Source organism: Neofelis nebulosa, chromosome 3 (assembly GCF_028018385.1).
Source record: "Neofelis nebulosa isolate mNeoNeb1 chromosome 3, mNeoNeb1.pri, whole genome shotgun sequence".
Classification (NCBI taxonomy): Eukaryota; Metazoa; Chordata; class Mammalia; order Carnivora; family Felidae; genus Neofelis; species Neofelis nebulosa.
The window spans coordinates 66,732,367-66,748,093 of NC_080784.1; positions in this window are offsets into that span (position 1 = coordinate 66,732,367).

Here is a 15,727-nt window from a genome sequence, read left to right on the forward strand (position 1 = left end):
ATTCCCATGATAATTCATCATACAATCCAGAGAATGGGTTTGGTATGGTTAAATTGTTCGATGAAGGAGTTAGAATATACATTGCTAACTAAAGAATTCTGAGAAGAACCCGCTTAATGTTATTTGAGACCAATGGTAAAGGAAACCTAACATAACTTTCACTTCCTTCTATCTGGATGGGAACAGGAGTGTTAAAAAATATAGTGCCTCCTACCTCTTTGGGGTACTTGACTTATAAATTAATTATTCTTTTTTGTGTCTACTCTCCTTCATCACCACCATTTTTTTCTCTTTAGCATATAATGGTGATTAAATCCTTCTAATTTTTACTCCACACTTTCACTATCAATGTCCCTTTGTGTTTTGTTTCATATATTCCCTTCATTGAAAATTAAGCTCCAGAGCACCTGGGTGGCTTAGTCAGTTAAGTGTCTGACTTCTGGTTTCAGTTCAAGTCATGATCTCACAGTTCATGGGATTGAGCCCTGCATTGGGCTCTGCACTGACAACGTGGAGCCTGCTTGGGATTCTCTTTCTCCCTCTCTCTCTTCACTGCCACCCCTCAAAATAAACAAATAAACAAAGAAAGAAAGAAAGAAAGAAAGAAAGAAAGAAAGAAAAGAAAAAAAAAGAAAGTTCAACTGCTAGAAAAATTAGTGTAGGTTCAATTCTTCCATGTTCTTACCTTCAATTCATTCTTGAAACCACTAATTTCTTATTTTGACTGCTGTTATTTCAGAAAACTCTTTTTTTTTCGCCCAATAAGCTACTAGTTCTATAACACACACACACACACACACACACACACACACACACACACACACACACACTTTTCCTAAAGCTATAAAGTCTTTGTTGAACAGGCCGATCCTAGCCTTATTCTCCTTGTGCTAATTATCCATATGCCTCCATTACCCTAACCTTTTCTATTCCTCTAACCTACCATAGCTCATATTTATATATTTTAACATGTTATTTTTCCTTTGACTAAACATAGCACTCCCATTTTCTCATGCAGCTAATTTCTACATTTCCTTCAAAACCTATTCTCAGGGGCACTGGGTGGCTCAGGTGGTTAAGCGTCCAACTTCAGCTCAGGTCATGATCTCGCTGTTTGTGGGTTCAAGTCCTGCATCAGGCTCTGTGTTGACAGCTCGGAGTCTGGAGTCTGCTTCAGATTCTGTGTCTCCCTTTCTCTGTCCCTACCCTGCTCAAGCTATCTCTCTCTGTCTCTCACTTTCTTTCTCTCTCTCACAAAAATAAATAAACATTAAAAGAATTACAAAAAATCCTCTTCCCATTTAAAAATCCAATCTGATTTAGATGGCACCTATATGGCCCTATATTCTTGTATGCAGATATATCATAGAATTCAATGACAGTATCTTAGCTGTTAATTACTTTTCTATTTAAATAGGTTCAGAAATCATGTTTTATTTGACTTTATGTTTTCAGAGCCTAGCACAAACCTTGGAATATAGTAGGTAGCAAATAAATGGGTCTTTTATCCCTTTGTCTAAAGAATAGATCTAATGGTGGTAAATAAAAAGGCTTCTTGCTTAGGAATCTGAAAAGTTCAAAGTGTTATTTACTGAAATAAGGGAAAGGAAAATTATTTGGAAAAAAAATATAATGAATGTGGTTTGAGCTATGCTTGAGGTGCCAGAGGGATGTCCAGTTATGTGTTCAACAGGTGGGTAACCTAGAGAAATTATGTCTGAGGAGAAGAAAGGAAGACAGAGGATGGTATTATGGGAAAAATATGATACAATCATGAGAAGAAAAAAGTCTCAAATGGTGAAAATAAAACTAAAATATCTAGTATCTTAGAACCCAAGTAGACAAAGCTATATTCAGGGGGAAAAATAGGAGTTACCTGAAAAGATAGTAGTATAATAATAGGCTTAAACACTCCACTAGATTTTTCCTTGCTGTCTTTCTGAAACTGGCTGAAATGACCAAAAGGAACAAGTTATATAATATTTTACTGCATCTGAGGCCTAGCTTTGAGGTTATTTAAAGGTATATTTGTGTCTCCTCATTCTTTGATTTGTTTCTCTTACATCTGTTTGCATTTGTAATGGAGTGGAGGGAGGTGGGCTGACAGTTTGAAGCCTCACTAGGCATCCATAAATTAGACAAATATTTATTCAGCCTGCACTGTTTGAGTACTTCCTATGTTCAAGGCACTATACTGAGAGCAGGGAGTGTAGTGCTTAGTGTGAAAGACATGATCCCTGCTGTTAAGGTATTGAAGAGGAAGGTTGAGAAAGAAAATACATAAACAGATTAATAGCACTTCTGGGACATGTTAATTTCTTGAGCTTATAAAATTGATACAGTCCTTAGCTTCACAAGACAGCTTTAATAAGCTTTTTTTCCCCTTACCTTCACAAGACAGCTTTAATAAGCTTTCTTGTTTTAAAATAGGAATAAAGATATATCTGAGAAGGAACTTCCCATTAAAATGAAATGAATCTGATCCAGCATAGTTTCCTTTCACCAGGACTGGAAGGAAGTGCTGACCTCAGAACTCATCCCAACCCACCAACCCAACGCTATGGAAGGCATTTGGAGTAAAAACGACAGACCGTGTGTGGGTTGATACCATCAGAAAGCTGCAACACTTGGGGCCAGGCAGTTTTGCCCATTATGGGACACACATGGTTACACATAAAAAAGAAAAAGGAAACTCACCTCATGGAAACATCTTTGCATCATAGACTCAACAGATCTTCACCATGAGGTCGAACTGAGTACACTTATATTTAGCAAAAAACCCACTACAGAGAAAGGTTTCTCGATCTAGAATGCTGGATGTGGCGACAGTAAAAGTTACGTTGACAGCAGGTCTCTAGAGTGTTTCTTGGCAGCTTAGTGATTAAGGCAACTTAGGTTAACAATATGTGTCATGAACGTGTATGTGTGTGTATGTGAGTGTGTGGGGGGAGAGAGAAAGAGAGAGAGAAGAGGAAGAGGGAGAGAGAGATATTAACAGGGGCCAATCCATTAATTATGGAGCTTGGATTAAAGAGCTCAGCATGTATAAAAACAAGAGCGTAGGAATTATGCTTTCCAAAGATTAAATGAAAACAATAAATAAAATCTGTGTAGTTACAAAATACAAATATACTTTTATATTTGAGAAAGAGCAAGTGAATACATAGCATCACTGAGCAATGAATGTTTTGGTTAGTAATTAACCTGTTGCCAAATAACCTATTGTTTGAATAAAGTTTGAGTGAAAATGAAAACTTTCAGCAATTTAAGGTGAAGAGTGATATAGACTATATGACAGAAAGTGAGTTTAAGTCCTCAAGCAGAGAGGTACTGAGTTAGGATAAAGTTATAACAATTTAAAAAAGTTTATAACAATAAACAATTGTGCATTTCCTTAAGAAACCTCGACATAATGCGGGAAGAAAAACCTTGGAACATAAAATCATCTATTTTAGTAAAATAATAGAGGTAATTCTGGATTTTAATGCAACTTCAATTCATTCATCATCACAAAATGAGCAAGTCTTGAAGTGCTACTTACCTCGAGGAAAAAAAACCAGTTTTAATACTAAAGTGTAATACCAATCATTTAGTAGAAATTGCAAGTAATTTCTGCAGTATATGTAAAATTCTGAGCAAATTGAAATAGGGCATCAGGATTCAAAACACAGCTGTCTTCCAGAGAATGGTAGAGTATTTTGAGAATTAAGAAGAAATCTGGCAAATCATACATAGCTCACCTAACTGTAAGGAATATATGCTGGAATAGTGGGTAGAACTTAAATGATGTTGGATCCAATATCCAGTTGGATGTTGGAAGCCCCCTTGTGCACCACAACTGATAATAATCTGTAGCCAGAATTACAAAGATGTAGGAAAATTCTAGTATCATCAGACATGGGTGGTATTGCCATTCAGAAGTCTGTCAAGAGATGTGGCCATAGAAATGGTGGAGATCAATATTCCTGGAGACACTTCCATACTGGTTTTACAGGAAAAAAAATACATGCAGACTTGCTAAATTAAAAACAAAACAAAGCCTTTAGCTTATAGGCCTTTCCGCTAATGTAGCCAGCTATTTCTCAATCAGAGGAGTCATTTGGAAATCAGAATTGAACCCTAATGTGAAGAGAAAGGATCCTTTCAAAACTTACTGGAGTGGTATACTATTCATGGCAGTACTGTGGTGTCAGAATATTGTGCAGAGACTCACAACAGAATGCACACAGTTCTAGCTTTTACTGCCTCCATCAGGCAACCGTGACCAAGTATAAAATTACATTTTGTGATGTCATAGTTATATTATAAGTTCTTAAGCAAAATGTTGTCCAGATAAACATGGAGAAGACCCATCTAAACTTCCCTCACATTACTTTGGCAAAAATCGAAGACCAGGTTATAGTTATCTTGATTTATAATCACCCAACAGGAAAAAAAATTGCTTATGAAATGTTTTGCAATAATAGAAGCATGCAAATATAGCATGTAAAAATAATTTAAAATGAGTATATTTTAAGAAGCAACTTCCCAATGGAATAAGTGAAAATAGTAAACAATTACTTTGCATTCTTAAGAAAATACTTCCATATATATATATATATATATATATATATACACACACAGTAGAATAGCAGCAATAACAAAAACAATACAAAACAATAGCAAAAACATAAGTCAGCTGAGGAGTGGTCACAGAAAAAAAACAAGAAAAAACCAGAACACCCAACTGTAGAATTTACAGTAAAAGTAATATCACCTCTGTGGGGAAAAAAAAATGAGGGTTGCATAGTCAAAGTCCAAAAATAAAATTTAATTTCAGAGAAGAGGGAAAAAGAGACAAGGAAGAAACTGGGGAGACACTGACAGCTATGGAAGACAGGCGACACATCTAATGAAGAGATTTCCTGAAAGAAGAAAACTCAACAAATTGAATGGAGACTTCTGCTTATTATAGATATAAATGGATGAGAGATAGAGAAATGATAGAGACTGATCTAGATCTATAAGGCAAAAATACGTGTATAATGCATATGCATATATTACATATGCATGTATCTGTCTACTGACCTATGTATCTAAAATTAAGGGGCGCCTGGGTGGCTCAGTGGGTTGTGTCCGACTCGTGATTCCTACTCAGGTCATAACATCAGGTTGGTGAGATGGATTGCGCTCCATGCTTTTAGTGCAAGATTCTCTCTCTTCCTCTCTCTCTGCCCTTCCCCCACTCTTTCTCGCTCTGCTTCTCAAAAAAAAAAAAAAAAAAACGGCTTAAAATTCAGAAGGACTGGTATAAAAATATTCAAAAAACAAATGACTGAATTTGTTTTAGAATTGAATACAATTGTTAAATTACATATAGAGCAGGATAAATACAATAAACACACACCTAAATAGACTATGGTGAATTTGTAGCATGAATGAGAAAGTGAAAAATTAAAATCTTACAAAGAGAAAAGATTTTCTAAAGAGGAAAAGCAATAATACTGACTGAAAAATTTTCACAAGTAGCAATAAATGCCAGAAGGCCATTGAGTAATATTTTCTACCTTTGAAGGTCCCATTACTGTCAGTCTAGTACTCTCTTCCCAGAATAAAACAAAAGTTATCAAGATTGATGAAATCAAGTCATTTCAGACATTAAAGGACTAATAGAATATGCCACTGATAGTAATTGTTTGAAAGACAAACTGTAGCCTAAAAGAAGTATGATATAGGAGTTGTAAACAGGGTCAGATAAGTTATAAAATATATTGATCTTTATTCAACTATAAAAATAATGCTTTTTTATTTAAAATTAGAATGAAAAATCAATGCATAAGTTAAAACTTTGGGGGCAAAATTAAATAATTAGGAAAACATGAATATAAATAAATATAAAATGATTTTAAAAACTGATAGAGAACTTAATTTTTTAAATTTAGGATCTGATTTTTTGAAGAATATTAATATAAACCTCAATATCTCTATTTGAGGGAGGAAATAAAATACAAGAGGCACGCACTGTTATTTGGAATTCTTTTTTAAAAGTTTATTGTATGTATGTATGTATGTATGTATGTATGTATGTATGTATATTCTCAAGTTACTTAGCATACAGTGTAGTCTTGGCTTCAGGAGTAGAACCCAATGATTCATCTCTTACATATGATATCCAGTGCTTATCCTGAAAAGTGCCCTCCTTAATGCTCATCACCCATTTAAAAGACCCCCCCCCCCCCAACCCCCATCCCTCTTCAGGTCCATCCACATAGTTGCAAATCCCAACATTTCATTCTTTTCATCACCGAGTAGTTTTCCATTATGTGATTACGTGTGTGTGTGTGTGTGTGTGTGTGTGTGTGTATGCGTATCACATCTTCTTAATCTATTCATCAGTTGATGGGCATTTGGGCTCTTTCTATAATTTATATTGATGATAGTGCTGCTGTAAACATTGGGGTGCATGTGCCCCTTCGAATCAGCATTTTTGTGTATGTTGATTTTTAAAATGCTCAGGGATTAAAGATGACCATGTGTTTGACAATCTGTAGGTGACACTATTACCTTTGAAAGAGCACTGTGAATGGAGGGTGGGATGAGATGAAAGACGCAGCAGGAGCTTCCTCTAAGATTGACTGAGTAGTGAGAGAGAAAAGTTAACTTGTTTCACTTGGATTCCATTTTGACTGGCCTCCCATGAAAGATTTGACTTTCTGAAAAACTCCATAGAAACTAGCCACAGCCCAGAAAATCAGTTTTAGAATATCAGTTCTAGTCAACAGTAATGTTTGGATGCAACATCTATGCTACTTGGATGGAGTCTCGCGCCTCCCCAAACGTAAGCACAAATTGGAAAATGTTCGCACTGCCTCACCCTGCCACCAAGCGGCAACTGGAAACCTCAGACAGTGGCTCCTGATAGGCCTGATGGTGAGGCTGTTCTTCGCACCAAACATGAAACCTGAGATGGTGCAACAGGGCTGAATCAGACCCTTTCCCATGTCATATTTTTTTGTGCCCTGTGCTCAATTTCACCAGGAAAAGAGGTGGTATTTCCTTAGTTGTGCACTTTGGAAGTCCGATAGCCAGGGGAAAGGGGTTTCGTGCCCAAAGTCTGATAGCCAACCCTGCTTGCCATATCTCTGTGCACTGCCATCGAGTGCTCCGCGCATCCTACTGCTTCTGTCTCTACATTTTTCTCACTTAATACTATTGCTACAGGAATTTCGTATAAAAAATTAGAACATGCTGCTACAAACAAGGAGTTATCAAATCAGAGGGAACAGTTTAGTACTTTTAGATAGGTTCTCGTTCAAAATTTCTCTGCCCAGCATTCCCTCCACTCCTCTCCCTATGTCGACATTTTTTAATATAATATTTCGACAACACATAAGTCAAATATAGGATGGTTTTCATGACTGAAAAGTTGAATGACATTGTTTTAAATAACATAAAGATTTATTTTAACTTTTATAAGAGAGATCCAGAAACAGGTAGCCAAGGGAGAGTATGGCAGTTCCATAGGCCACCAAGATCCTAAGCTCTTTCTCTTTTAGTTGTACCATCCCTGCTTAGCATGTTTTTCTCTATACCCAACATAGGCTCATTAGTGCAGGCCATCACACAAGCTCTATTTTATTTTATTTTATTTTATTTTATTATTTTATTTTATTCTATATATTTTAATTTATTTTTAAAAATTTTAATTAATTTTAATTTTTTTTTTATTTTTAGAGAGAGTGAGGGGGAAAGAGGGGCAGAGGGAGAGAGAAAGAATCTTAAGCAAGATCCATGCTCAGCATGGGGTTTGATGCAGGGCTTGATCCCACAACCCTGGGACCATGATCTGAGCTGAAATAGTCATACTCTCAACCAAGGGTTTGAACCACCCAGGCACCCCCATGACACAAGCTCTTATCATCATGTTCAAGGTCAGAAGGAGGAAAAGAAGGGCACCTGAGTTAGTTCCCTTAAAGAAGTTTTCTGGAAAGCTCACCAAACTATTTCTGTTCTTATTACATCAGCCACCTTTCTTATAAGGCATGCTAAGAAGTGTAGTTTTTATCTAGGGTCATTAATGACCCAAATAGAGGAGTTGTGTAATGACCCTAATAGAGGAGTTGTGTATAAGGGAATAGGGATGATTTTTATGCAACTAGCACCATCAACAAAGTTTTGCTATAGTGCTTCACTTTTAAAACAGCGGTATTACTTTCTTACACGATACATAAACATAAACTCAAAATGGATGAAAGATCGAAATGTAAGACAGGAAGCCATCAAAATCCTCGAGGAGAAAGCAGGCAAAAACCTCTTTGACCTCAGCCACAGCAACTTCTTACTTGATGTGTCTCCAGAGGTAAGGGAAACAAGAGTAAAAATGAACTATTTGGACCTCATCAAGATAAAAACTTCTGCACAGCAAAGGAAACAATCAGCAAAACTGAAAGGCAACTGACAGAATGGGAGAAGATATTCATAAATGACATATCAAATAGAAGGTAGTATCTAAAATCTATAAAGAACTTATAAAACTCAACATCCAAAAAACAAATAATCCAGTGAAGAAATGGGCAGAAGACATGAATAGACACTTTTCCAAAGAAGGTATCTAGATGGCTAATACACACATGATGCTCAACATGAAAAGATGAAAAGATGCTCAACGTCACTCATCATCAGGGAAATACATACCAAAACTACAATGAGATAACACTTCACACCTGTCAGAACGGCTGAAATTAACAACTCAGGCAACAACAGATGTTGGTGAAGATGTGGAGAAAAAGGATCTCTTTTACACTGCTGGTGGGAATACAAACTGGTGCAGCCACTCTGAAAAACAGTATGGATGTTCCTCAAAATGTTAAAAGTAGAACTACCCTACACTCAGCGATTGCACTACCAAGAATTTATCCTATTTATCCATATAGGAGTGCTGTTTTGAAGGGGCACATACACCCTAATGTTCATAGTAGCACTATTGACAATAGCCAAAGTATGGAAAGAGCCCAAATGCCCATTGACTGATGAATGGGTACATATATTTCATCAGTCATGAAAAAGAATGAAATCTTGCCATTTGCAACAATGTGGATGGAACTAGAGTGTATTATGCTAAGCAAAATAAGTCATTCAGAGAAAGACAAGTATCATATGATTTCACTCATATGTGGAATTTAAGAAACAAAACAGATGAACATAGGGGAAGAGAAGGAAAAAAAAGATAAAAACTGAGAGTGAGGCAAACCATAAGCAACTCTTAGAGAGAAGCTGAGGGTTGCTGGCAGGGGTTGGGTGGGGAGTTGGGCTAAATGGGCGAAAAGCATTAAGGAGGGATCCCACTTGTTGGGATGAGCACTGAGTGTTATATGTAAGTGATGAATCACTATATTGTATTCCTGATATCATTATTACACTATATGTTAACTAAATTGGATTTAAATTAAAAAATAATAAAACTGGTATTCAATTGATTTAAAGTATATTATTTAAAATAAAAGGTGACAGAAAATTAAAATACTTATTTAATTACATTGAGATAAAAGGGAATGAGAGAATGGTTATAAGTCAACATATGTTATTATGCCAAGTCAATAAGCAACTATTGATAAGTCAGTTTTGACCACTGACAATAAATTGATTTTGTATGTGTAAAATTGAAATGTCAAGATGTAACATTATAAGCAAATTACTTCTTGATTTGAAATAAACCAAAAGAATTAAAAGTGTATTTAGTTAAATTCGGGAAACATCACTGACTCTGGGGAGGAAGTCTAGGTTTGGGGAAACATTGGACAGGGGTCTATTGGTTTTCTTTTTTCTCTTTTCTTTTCTTTTCTTTTCTTTCCTTTCCTTTCCTTTCCTTTTTTTTTTTTTGTATTCTTTATAAGTCCTATTTCATAGGTTTATAGGTACTATGTTTACTGTTTAATAGTGTGCTATTTTTTTTTTTTTACTGGTATATTGGGGTTTATTTTACATTCTGTTTTTTCAACATGTTCAGTTATTACTTTGCCAAAATTCATATTGTAAAGTCACATAATCCTGTCTCAAAGCATGTGTACTTTATACTTCTCAGACAGTCATTTAAAGTACTATATTAGAACTGATAAGAAAAGAAAAAAATCATTATTTGTTTCTGGTCTTAAAAAGACTAAAATTTAGTGTGGAAGCTAAGACATGCATGGAAATACACATAATACAAAGTAGACATGGAAAAGTACTCAAAAAATTATAACAGGAATTTAGGAGAGGAAGAAATTCTTTATCACTGAATACATCATAAAAGGCAGAAGGATTTATTCTTCATAATAACCATTTCACAACAGTTTCTCTTTTCACTGGTTTTACATGCTTCCTCAGGTTACAATCAGAAATTTGGGCAGTGATTTTACAAACTTAAGATGCATATTAGGGGCGCCTGGGTGGCTCAAGTCGGTTGAGCCTCGGACTTCGGCTCAGTTATGATCTTGCGGTTTGTGGGTTGGAGCCCGCGATGGGTTCTGTGCTGATAGCTCACCGCCTGGAACCTGCTTTGGATTCTGTGTCTCCCTCTCTCTCTGCCTCACACTCTGTCTCTCTCTCTCTCTCCAAAATAAATAAACATAAAAAATAAAGATGCATATTAGAATAGTAGTTTGGAAAGCAATAGAAACTAACCCATCTGGAGCTAAGATATTTGGTCATCAGGCACCCAGCTACAAAACAAGAGCAGAAGTATTAATTAGAACATCACAAGATACATGCTGGAGAGACCACTGCATCTGGAGACAGAAGTCCCACCAGGCGGTAAGCTATATGAATTATGCGAGTGCCAGAACAAGCAAGTTTTCCATGGAAGCATTGATACATTCAATGCAATAACTGATATTCACGCTAAAATTCTTAACACAAAAACACTTTAAAAGTCAGTTTCGTTTACTAAAAACATAAATATTTATTTTTTCTTTAAAACTCTGTTTACTTCTATTAAAAGATAAACTGGAGCATATTAAATATTTAACTGCTTATTTGAACAAAAAAGGATTCCAATTAGGCAGAGCCAAATAGTAAGTGGTTTGAAGGGATCCTCTCAGAGGCTTTTATAGCGAAAGGTTGAAGCCAAGGAAGGAAATTACTGATTGGCTACAACTTAAAGCCTACTCGGTTGTGATTGGTTGTTACTAGGCGTCAGTTCCCTAACCTTGAGGCGTTTTGCTTTGCTTACTCAATCAAGTTCCAACTTCAAAGACAAAGTGAAGGACAGCTGCTTGAGGCCCTCTCTTCAGTCTTTACGGAATCTGTCCGCTTATGGCGTTGGCCGTATTAGTTCTTTCTCTGAGGAAAGTTAAGAGATGGAGGGTCTTTTCATTTGGTCTCTATCATCAAGTTCCCAGCTGCTTTGAGTACTTTCACCTACATCTACTGACCAAAGTGAGTGGAACGTTTTCTTTTCTTTCTCTTGTTTGTTCTTTTGATGTAGGCTGGCATAAACTTTCATCACGAACGTAAGACTTTCCTGTTTAATTGGAGTGGAGGATATGGCTTTGGAAAGCTAGCTGTTGGCTGCCTTGATGTTTCTTTAAAAAAGTCTGTGCTGATGGCTCGGAGCCTGGAGCCTGTTTCCGATTCTGTGTCTCCCTCTCTCTCTGCCCCTCCCCCGTTCATGCTCTGTCTCTCTCTGTCCCAAAAATAAATAAAAAACGTTGAAAAAAAAAAAATTTAAAAAAAAAAAAAAAAAAAAAAAAAAAAAAAAATAAAAAAGTCTGTGGTGATTAATTCAACACTTCGTGTGCTGTGGAAGGAAATAGCCCAGGAAGTGGGGCTTTAGAAATGCAAAGAATGCTAGTGCTCTTTAAGGAAATTACTGAATAAGTATGCTCTATGAAGTAGAATATGTTCTCTGCGAGCCTGAGTGTGAAAACAGAATAGTTTCCATTTTATTTGTGATTCCTGTGCTTGGCTTCCATTTCAACTACCTCAGTTAATGTTCTTAGCAATTTCCTGTGTGGCAAATGGTTTTATCTCAAAGATTACAGAGGAACTAAGAGAATAGAAAGAGGCAGTGTGCTTGAAGGAATGTTTAAACTACCTTTCCTCCCTACCATAGATACGGTACGTCTGTGCTACAGTTGTAAAATAAAATGGATACAGGGCGAAGAGAGGAGAATGTTATCTTTATTTAGGTTTTTGGCCCTTTGCTCTCGATAAGGGGACCACTGAGAGTAGACCTCTCTTGAGCAGTTGGTCAGAAGAAGGTTCCCCCTGTGGGATTCTAGGTAGAAGTTGGGTGTGAAGCTATTTTCTTTTGTTTTGGATTCCTCGAGGTATTTTTCTCAAATTGGAATAGGCCTTATGTTACGATCTGATAAATAGTCACCTCATTCATTAATTTCAGTTGTCGAGTTATCCCCTTAGGTAGAAGTGTCACTCTTATCAATAATTTTTGGCATATTCTCTATTATCTTTTATGCTCTCTGGGCCCCTGCTTAGACAGATGAAATATTTCCTGGCCACTGTCTTGGCTTCTAAGTCCTGCGTAATATTTTAGCTAAAACTATTCCTCCTCCTCCTCTTCTCCTCCTCCTCCTTCTTCCTCCTCTCCCCCCTCCCCCTCCTCCTTCTTCTTGCTAATACTGTTTTTTATCATAACCTAACACAGCTTTTACATCTTTAACTTAAAAAAATTTCTTTAATGTTTGTTTATTTTTGACACAGAGAGAGAGACAGAGCATGAGTGGGGGACCAGTAGAGAGAGAGAGGAAGACACAGAATCGGAAGCAGGCTCCAGGCTCTGAGCTGTCAGCGAACTCAGAGACCGCGAGATCGTGACCTGAGCCGAAGTTGGAGGCCCAACCGACTGAGCCACCCAGGCGCCCCTTACATCTTTCACTTTTGATGGAGATGTGGTATAATCACATAGTTTTGGATAGAATAAGGAAGAGAAAGTTAGAGGGCCTTGAAGTTTCTCCAAAACCATCTCTATTAGAGTGTATTTTTAGGGAATTAGCTTATGTGCCAAATATCTTGTTTCTTGGAATTAGTCTGGACATTGTTTATTTGTTTGTTTGTATGAACAGAATTCCAAGTAGGTCATGTGGAACCTGGGCAAAATTTTCAGATTGGCATTGCCCTTTAGCTAGTTTTTTAAGATAGTTTTCTTTTTTCTGGGTTTGAGATACTCCTTCTGTTCTTTTCATAAAAAATATTCTTTAGATGGAAAAACAAATTTCCTTCTGAAAAAAATAAGCTTCTTTGAGAGCTTTTGGAGCCAAGAGAATGAAATATTATAAAATGTGATCAAAACTGGTAAGAGTAAAACAGTCTTTTAAAGTGATTATTTTTATTATTTTTATGTTTTTTTTTTTTCATTACAGTATCTTATGTTGAAGGGTGCCTGGGTGGCTCAGGTTATGATCTCACCGGTTGGTGAATTCCAGCCCCAAGTTGGGCTGACAGTGAGGAGTCTGCTTGGGATTCTCTGTCTCCCTCTCTTTCTCTGCCCCTCCCCGTTCATGCCCTGCCCCCCCATCTCTCTTTCTTTCTCTCTCTCTCTTAAAAGTAAATAAATATTTAAAGGAAAAAAAAAACAGTGGCTTACATTGAGGTCATGAAACTCAGCAGCTAGTAGTCTATATTAGCCACCTGAAAGTGATATAAAACTGGAAAGATGATAAAAAGCACACAGTCTTAAGTCATCTTGGGAAAACACAATTCAAATTTTAATACAGCCAGCCTTGCATCATGTTTTATTTATGATAAATATATACATACATACATCACTTTCCCTCTCAGGAAACCACTGTATTTAATAACATTAACCTCTGTCAGGGCGGAGTTGTACAGGTGGTACCACACATATTTCATTCACTGGCAAGTGATAGATTTTAAAGATATTATGAAAAATTCTTACTTACATTTGTGAAAGTCTAGCCCAAAGTGGCCTTACTCCAGAGTGATGGAGAAAAAAAAATTCAGAGGCCTCTCTCACAGGTCTCCGAGAGTTAGTGAAGGGTCTTTGTGGAGCTGAAAACATAGTAGCAGCTAAAAATTAGAATAGGCAGGGAAGATGTGGTACCTCTGCAACTTATGGGATTTAATCAGAAACGAATGCCAGGAATACCAAGGCAGAATTTACTTTATAGAAAACATAAGACACCTTATCTTTGGGAAAGTTTCTAAAATATCAGTGTCTTGTTATACTAATTCTTAATTGTTGTATTGACTCTTGCTACAATGAACATATCTGAGGATAATTCTGTTTGGAAATAAAAATTAATTTTTTTCCATGATGGAACTATTATGTTTTCCCTTTCCTATTGTCGATTTGATGTCAGCCTCAATAATTCAGTGTCTGCTCTGTGGGTGTGTGTTTAGTTTTGGTTTGACAGATTTGTTTACTCAGGTTCTTAATGGCTATGGTATGCAAAATTGGGTGTGAATAGGCATTAAACCTCCCTGCACAAGTTCTGAAAGTACAAGCAATAAAATGTTTTCTAGAATAAAACATTCACGTAAGGTATGAAGAAGGCAATAAATACATTGTCCATATGGTATAAGTCCATATGTTTCAAGTTTCACAATTTATATTTAACATACTGGTCTTTATAAAGGGAAGCCACTGGAAGAGCACAGAACCCCAAGGTAAAAGCAAATGTTATCCAGGGGCGCCTGAGTGGCTCAGTCTGTTAAGCATCCGACTTCGGCTCAGGTCATGATTTCATGGCTGGTGGGTTCAAGCCCCACGCTGGGCTCTGTGTTGACAGCTCAGAGCCTGGAGCCTGCTTCAGATTCTGTGTCTCCCTCTCTCTCTGCCCCTCCCCTGCTCATGCTCTGTCTCTCTCTCGGTCTCAAAAATAAATAAACATTAAAAAAAAAAAGCAAATGTTATTCAGACATAATGTGCATAATACTTTAAAGATAATGGATATTGCTTTGTACTAGCAATGGCAGAAAGGTTTTATAACCTCCAAATTAGGAAGTATATTAATTTTTCTTACTTTCTCTGGTCATTCAGTGCTTCTGTTGTATGATCACATGGTTTATACATGATATTTGGTATTTACTTTTTTTGGACATGACTGCTTCTGAGAGAAATGTTGGGGTAGGGGTGCCTGGGTGGTGCAATCCATTAAGTGTCTGACTCTTGATCTTGGTTCAGGTCATAATCTCACAGTTTTTGAGTTTGAGGCCCTCATCAGGCTCTGCACTGATGGCACAGAGCCTGCTTGGGATTCTGTCTCTCCTTCTCTCTACCTTTCCCCCACTTATATGTGTTCTCTCTCCCTTTCTGTCTCTCTCAAAGTAAGTATATAAATTTTAAAAACATTAAAAAGAAATGTTGCGGTATTCATTTTTATCTACCTTGAAAATACAGACTTATCAGAGTCTTTTAAAGAACTTTCACCTGTAAATAACTGAATATTACAAGATTATTAATTATAGCTATACAGAAAGTTTCCAGAAGAATTCCAGCAAAGTCACAAAGCTGAAAACATTTTTTTTTTTAGAGTGAGCACATCCTTATATTTGTGACGGAAAGAAACAGCCATCATCGTGGCTTATCTAACTCTCTTTTAATTATTTTATTTTTGAAAACTAAAAATGCACACATAAAAATATGGTCAAATGTCATGATAGTCTAGTTAGTGTGCGCATGTGTGTGTGTGCATGCACATATACCTGCATACTCCAAAAGATTTTTACAGAATATATATAGCAGCTTTATTTAAAGTTTACTTATTTATTCGAGAGACAGAGAGAGAGG